This window comes from Cydia fagiglandana, chromosome 15 (assembly GCF_963556715.1).
Source record: "Cydia fagiglandana chromosome 15, ilCydFagi1.1, whole genome shotgun sequence".
NCBI classification, from domain to species: domain Eukaryota; kingdom Metazoa; phylum Arthropoda; class Insecta; order Lepidoptera; family Tortricidae; genus Cydia; species Cydia fagiglandana.
The window spans coordinates 9,454,468-9,462,860 of NC_085946.1; positions in this window are offsets into that span (position 1 = coordinate 9,454,468).

Consider the following 8,393-nt stretch of genomic DNA (forward strand, 5'->3'; position numbering starts at 1 on the left):
CTTCGGTCTTGCAAATCAGTTAAATACGTTTTTCTCAGAGACCGTTTGACATAGAAACCTAAAATTTGGAACAGTTATAGCAATTACCACCACTCATATTGTAAATAAGTCAAAACTGCTTATTACTTATTAAAGGGGGAAATTTAGGGGGTTGAGAGGGGTAGGCTGAAACTTTTTTCATTTGTAAGAATCGTGTGGGGTACCATTAGAAAGCTTGCAAAAAATTAAGTAAATGGACTGATTTTGACTTCATTTTAGACTGCAATAGTTTGGCAAAAAAATGCATTTAAAGTTGCAAGTTTTCATACAAAAATTTTCACCTCTGTCCTGGCGATTTTCGCGAAAACTATAGCTAACAGGCAGCTGACCAGTCAATACCCAACTTAAAGAAGCATGGAGACGGCGGGAAAATTATCAGCTTAACTTTATCTTTATTAGTTTTTCAACTGCAGCTTGACCTTTGGTTGCTTAGGGCTAGCTAACTGATGCTTACACTGGTCAATTCATATTAGGCATTTTAGCGAGAAACATCCTTAGTTAAAACTTAGGCATTGAAATTTATGACTTATGTCTTTGACACAAAGTTTAATTCTGCTTGCTTATTTTTGTGGGATATTTAATTTTATCTCAATAGCCTACTAAGTATGAGAGAGATCTACAAAATACGACCTTATTATATTGCAAATAAGTTTAAATTTCGAACGGGCTTTCCAACCAATGGACTAGGCATCTCAAAAATCTGAAAAATTCAAATTAAGAATTCCGTTCTTGACTGTAGTTGTGTTTTTTTTCCACAATAGGACACATAGAATTAGTAAGGCGTATAGAGATAATAAAGTCATTTAATATTATGAACAGCTTTGGCCCCATGTATAGATTTTATTGAGAGTATCTGATTCGTCGAAACAATATACACAATATTCCTTTTCATTAAGTACACACATACACACATAACATAACACACATACACATACACAGTAACATTTCTGTATTAATTGTATAATTATAATACCTATTAATTATATTCAGTACTTATGTATATTTTTGAACGGATCGGTGAGCAACAAGATTCAGGGCTATAACCGCGAAAGTAGAAGTTCGCAAATTGCGATCATTTTTCTCTGTCACTCTAATTACGCCTTCATTGGAGTAAAAGAGAAAGATCCTCGCAATTTGCGAATTTCGGTTTTCGCGGTAGCCCCTCAGTCCTGTTACGAGAAAATAGTTTTGGAAGAAATTTATAGTATATGACAGTTAAATATCACAGTTTTTACAAACAAAGGTAAAATTGACGAAATATTTAAAGTAAGCCGATCTTGTGTTTTAGCAGTTCTAAATAATATTAAAGTCTATATATATATGGCATAGAACTAGAAACAAAATCAAATAAAAAAAAATAATGAGTTCTAAATTCAAATTGAAGGAGGTTTTAAGGTATTATAGGCCAAGCGCTGGTGGCCTAGCGGTAAGAGCGTGCGACTTGCAATCCGGAGGTCGCGGGTTCAAACCCCGGCTCGTACCAATGAGTTTTTCGGAACTTATGTACGAAATATCATTTGATATTTACCAGTCGCTTTTCGGTGAAGGAAAACATCGTGAGGAAACCTGCATACATCTGCGAACAAATTCAAAGGTGTATGTGAAGTCCCCAATCCGCATTGGGCTAGCGTGGGGACTATAGCCCAAGCCCTCTCGCGCTCGAGAGGAGGCCTGTGCTCAGCAGTGGGACGTATAAAGGCTGAAATGATGATGATGATGATGAGGCCAAGCGCGCACCACGATTTTAATTTTTGCGACACGATTTTAGAATCGCGCTGTAATATATCGCAGAAAATTCACTGCGCGCACTGCGATGAAAAAGTCGACGATTTGTTCATTCTCAACATGGATTTCGTACCAGTCGCTTGTCATGAAACGTGTCTTTAATATGCGATTGCTGTATGACTTTGAGCATTTATAACACAAAGGTGATCCCCGTCTATTTCCATAATTAAATGGTCAACATCTATAGTTCGTTTTTTTTAGCATTAGAAAGAAGTAAGCAAGAAGCAAGCTGCGCCACGTCCCGCGCACGCTCGGTACACGTAAGGCTGGTGGTGGTGTGGGTTTCTACATTAAAAGTGGTTTGAGAGTGCAGATATGCGAACATGTGCGTTTTCCCGACGTGGAGCAAATGTGGATTAAAACAAAAATAAACTCAGTTTGTTTTCTCATTGGGACCGCTTACCGTCCGCCTTGGTTTGACATTAACTCTTTTTTGGAGGCTTTAAATGACACTATTGCCACGTTCACAAAATATGACCAAATAATTCTGTGTGGAGATTTTAATATAGATTTATTAGATGAAAATAGCGCAAAGACTAAGTCTCTGTTACAGTTTATGTCCTTAAATAAAATACACAACCATATAAAGGGAGCTACTCACTTTACAAAAAACAGTTCTACTCTTATTGATCTCATCTGTACAGATACCAGCGTACATAATACTGAGATCGACCATGTAGTGGAATTAGGAGGTCACGCTTTAATATTTGTGGAATTATCCGTAAAATGTTTTAAGCCTAAACCTAGAAATATTGTGAGTCGATCATTGAGAAATATTGACATTAATGAATTTAATAAAGATGTCGACCTTATTGATTGGGGGCAAATAAACACATTCTGCGACCTTGAGGACAAAGTGTCTTTATTTAATGCAAATATACTACAATTGTTCGATACCCATGCCCCGATACGTAAGCACGTCATTAAAGAATCCTCGAAACCTTGGTTAACTCCGAACGTGCGGTACATGATGGTTCTCCGTAATAATGCCCAAAAAAAATATAGACTCACCAAATCTGATACGGACAAAATCAACTATAAAAACTTAAAACATCTAGTAAATACCAGCTTGTATTATGAACAGAAGGCTTACTTTAATCAAAACATTAATCTTAATCTTAACCATCCTAAACTTCTTTGGAAAAACCTTAAGGAAAACATATTACCCAGTTTCAAAAACGAAGCGGACATACCAAAACAGTTTGATGACCCTACAGCTATGAATATTACTTTTCTAGATGTACCAGGTAATAATATACCAAATTGGGATAGCATAATGCATTTTAGGAATAGCTTATATGGTATATCATCTTTCCAACTATCTACTGTAACTGAAAGCGTCGTCAGTAAACTACTACTTCACACTAAGTCTAACGCTATTGGTTATGATGGTATTAATTTTGACATGATTTTGACGACGCTTCCACGCACCTTGGGTGTCATCACTGATTTAATCAATTGCTCTATTACTACATCCACTTTCCCATCGTTATGGAAGACAGCTGTTGTACGTCCTATTCCAAAAACAAATGATCCAAATGACCTAAAAGATTTTCGACCTATAAGTATATTGCCTTACTTGTCAAAAATTTTAGAGAAAGTGGTCTATGACCAAGTATCCAAGTACTTGGAATATAATAACATTTTACCCGAAATGCAGTCGGGCTTTAGGCGAGGACGTAGCACTAGCACAGCGCTTCATGATGTAGTAGACGAAGTTCTAGCTGGCCAAGACACGGGCAAAGGCACTATTTTGGTGCTGCTTGACTTTTCGAGAGCTTTTGACTGCATTAATATTCCACTTCTTTTGGCAAAGCTACATTATTATGGTTTTAATTACCGCACTATCGAATGGTTCGAGAGCTACTTTAAGAACAGGAAACAGTTGGTCAAAATAACTCGTAGTGACGGTAGCTCTATATCATCTGAGCCAATACCTGTGACAAGAGGCGTCCCGCAGGGTTCTATTTTGGGTCCCTTGCTCTTCATTTTGTACAGTGCCGACATCATCCAATGCATTAATCATTGTAAATACCAGTTATATGCGGATGATCTCCAAATATATTTTTCTTTCTTTCCCAACGACACGGACTCAGCAGTCGCTAACATAAACTCTGATCTTAAACGTATTTCAGAATGGGCCTCTAAAAACTGCCTGGTTCTAAACCCTATAAAGTCCAAATACATGATCCTGGGTTCACCGCACCAGACAAACTCTATAACAGCCTGTAATCCTGTAATAGAAATGAATGGTATGAATGTGGCTCCAGTTACCGAAGCGAGAAATCTTGGTCTTTTGATGGATAGTAACCTCCGTTTCGAAGGTCACATTGCTGAAATATTCCGGTACTGTATGTACCGTCTAAAAGTTTTATACAACGTTCGTGAATTTCTGAGTGTCGATCTGCGAGTGAGACTATGCGAAGCCCTTATTATATCGAAATTAAATTACTGTATTACTGTATATGGGCCTTGCCTCTTGGCGCGCTCGCAGCGCTGCATTCAGAGGATCCAAAACGCATGTGCCAGGTTTTGTTACAATATTCCCCCGCGGACTCATGTCACTCCATTTATAAATAACGGTAACTGTCTCAAAATGCTACCACGTCAGGAACTAATGTTGGCATGCTTACTGTTTGATGTAATAAACACTCAGACTCCAAGCTATCTATACAAAAAATTGGTTTGGTCAACAAACAGAAGCTGTCACTCAGTTAGAGCCCCGCGTATTCTGATGCTGCAGCCTCAAAAATACCGGGCTGCTGCCTTTAGGGGAAGTTTTAGGTATAGTGCTACAAAGTGTTGGAATAACATACCGCCACCAATCCGTATATTAAAAAGTAAACCTCAATTTAAAAAAAAATTACGGCAATACTTACTAGAAACACAAAAACGAAATGCTTAAACTTAACCCCACCCCTCACACCATTACCTGCCATTACCTGCCGTTACCTACCTATACCTATCGCCGCCTGTCCACTTGCGTTCACATCATATTAATCTTATAATACTTAATTACTACAAGTAAGTATTTAACTATACGTCATGCTTTGTACACACACACACATACACACACACCGTTCCTCGACACACATTATGTATATTCTATTTTTATTTTTATTTTTTATTTTTTTCAATTATTTATAATATCCACAATTACAATTGTACAAATACATATAGATACATACATATATATATATATATATATATATAATTTTAATTTTAATTATATATATTTCATACATACATCGACCAGCGCTGCACTGGTCGTTCATAACTGTAGGTTTATTTAAGGTCCTGACGGAAGATCAGCGCTGCGGTCTCCGCAGTATTTATGCTGAGTCAGCGCCTATTCTTTACCACAACACATGACCCTCTACTTAAAATATGTCAAATATGTAAATTGCTATTACTGCTATTGTAGTGTAAAATTGTATGTTGCATTTTTCTTTTTTTTTTGTCTCTTGTCAACTTTCTTTTTGTCTCTTGTTATTATTTATTTTGTCAAAAAGCATGTAAGTTGTGGTTGAATAAAGATTTTATCTATCTATCTATCTATCTATCTAAGTACAAAGAAGGTAAGCGATCTTGACATGTCTTATGATTGTAAAACGCTTTATAAAAATCAGTAACTATTACTTATGAAAGCAAAAGAATATAAATGATCGTATTAGATTCATAATTGTTACAAATATGCTGTGACTTATTTTTAAAACGTGTTTTTAAATTAAAAGACACATCAAGATTGTTTACCTTTTTTCTAATGCTAAAAAAAACGAACTATAGCGTCTCATTTTGAGACTCCATTGGAGATGCAGGTGCCGAGATGTTGGGGTTTGGAGAGCGAAATGCCGACTGAGGTCCGGCCGGGATGCGATTTTATTATCATAGTGCGCGCGGGGCCATACAACTCCGCATGCTGCAATTCACTTTGCGACAATCGCGTCGCGAACAATCGCGGCAAAATGTGACAAATCACAATTTTAAAATCGCTGCGATTTTTTTGTCGCATATGCGCGCACTAACATATAAACACGTACGTTGCATTTCTGCGACAAAATTATCGCAGGACAAAAAATCGTGGTGCGCGCTTGGCCTTACTCTAAATTATTATAATACATCATAACATCAAGCATTCGCGAGATGCTCGACTTCGGTATTCAAACACAAAGCAATAGTACAAGAATCTAACTAAATGCAAAGGCCGAAGGAGCGATTCGAAGATCCGAAGCGTCCGACAGACGCGCGCCTCCCGTAACTTTTCCAAGTATTTTTAAGTACAAGTGTCTAAGTCGCAAGATCCAAAGGCTGAAGTCGCATTGGGCCGAAAGCCCGAAGCATCCAGGAGGTCAGTTCTAAACACAGGTAATTAATACAAGTGTCTAAATGCGAAGGCTGGAGGCCGAGCTCCGCGTAGGGCCTAAGGCCCGAAGCCTGCAAGATGTCAGTGGTTAAACACAGAACTGACAGCCTGGACGCTTCGGGCCTTCGGCCCTACGCGGAGCTCGGCCGAATACTATTGTTCTGTGTGTGTAGTTGAATACGGTATCCTAAAAACAGACAAAAAACCTCTGTAAAATGTAACGATGCGAGCGGTACGGCTACCATCAGTTTGGCATTGACATAAACGCTACCGTGGGCGTGAACGTAATTTACTTTCTATGCATCTCGCTCGTACTGACATATTAGTGCGAAAGAGATATACCTATAGGAAGTAAATTACGTTCACGATATCGTTTATGTCAATGCCAAATTGATGGTAGCCGTACGGAACACTAAATGCCTCGAGCTATCTCGGGTTTGGCCAAATTATTTTGTATGGAGTTATCGTTCTTCTCCTAGTGAGTATTATATTCTTTGGACATTGGACTCTTAGTAATAGAGTCCCGTTTTTACCCTTTGGGTACGGAACCAAACTAACTAGGTGCATAAAGAAGTAAAAATTGACAAAACAAAAACCAACTCACCGTGTGCCGTTATGCAGGCCACACACGTAACAATAAATCGTAGCGATAAAACTGTGCAGTCCGATTTGCGCATTTTTATCTACCGTGTGTATGACAAATCGTTACGATAATCGACAACGATGCCGGATGCGGGAGCCGGGTTAGCCTCATTTTGGCCTGATCCCTGTTTCGACTTGCTATCGCTGACTGAATCATGCAATAATATTATGTTATTCCTTCTATATTTTTTGTTTCCCACACCATTTTCATGAGCGTGACAGCAAGGAACTTGTGTTTTCACCAAAGTTCGTTCCTTTCTATATTTACGATAACATCGTCTCACATAAGTAAGGTTCGACTTTCTAGAAATCTAGTTTATCGGAAAGGCAGTTATATAAATTTAAAACGTATAATTAATGTAATTGTAAAAATTTACCACGAATTGACGGGACATCGAAATCGAAATCATCGAAATTTAGACCATCGCCATTATATTCAATGTTGCCAGTGAAACATCTCCTGTTTTTGGGGAAAATACAATACAACCCCGTTTGCCTTACGGGCTTCATAGACTACTGCAATTTATCAACCCAATAGAATGAGATGGATGGATAGTTAGAATGAGGCAAAAAAGGTCAAACGATGCAAAATCGTGATGTACCGTGGCCGACTTGACTTGGACGTTTCGCGTAACCTTCACCTTCCCATGTTTTAAAATACGTCATAATTTCATAGAAGTTTGACGTTTAAAATAATACTTGCACTGCACACTGCACTGCACTGCACTGGTCTAACTCTAAAGCCCTCTCCACACTCGTGCGCGAAACGCGGTACGAAGCGGCGAACGCGAGTGTGGAGTCAATTTCGCGGATTTGTGAGTCGCGGATCTGTGGCTTAAAAAGAAACGCACTGCGAAACTTACAGTAGGGCTACCGCCAATACCGAAAATCGTCAATTGCGGGGATTTTTCTCTGTCACTCTAATTGTGACATTCATATGTCAAGTTCGTCTTTGGAATGAAATAATCATTGAACAATTTTAATAGGTCGTCGTATTTGATTTTTTCTTCATCCTTTTCGAATGAATTAAAAATCTCGACGCCACGTTCGCCGATTAGATGTAGAAATAACGCGACTTTGCGCGTCTCCGACTCTTCGTCCAACGATGACGCACGGAGATATAATGTAATGACTGGACCCATTTTTTATAGTTCTCCGCCATATTGCCTGTCGTGCACATAGGAGCGCACCCAAGGATTCCATGTTTTCCTTTTATTTTCGCTGGGACGACTTCGTCCGACATTTTAAATAACTTTATTTAGTTCTTCATCACTTCTGACACCATGTAGTGATATGAATAAATAGACTTTTAAATATAATATAACGACTTTAATTAAGAGAACATTCTAAGACTGAGACATGATAGAATAGACCAAACATAGAGCATGTGTAATAGATAAACTAGAGTCTTAGTATAGTATGAACATCAGTGATACCATCATAACAGCCTTCATTGGAGTAAAAGAGAAAGATCCCCGCAATTTGCGAATTTCAGTTTTCGCGGTAGCCGCTCAGACGTCCGCAACCGCAACCCTAGTTGCGGTCTGCCATACGTCCGTTAAGG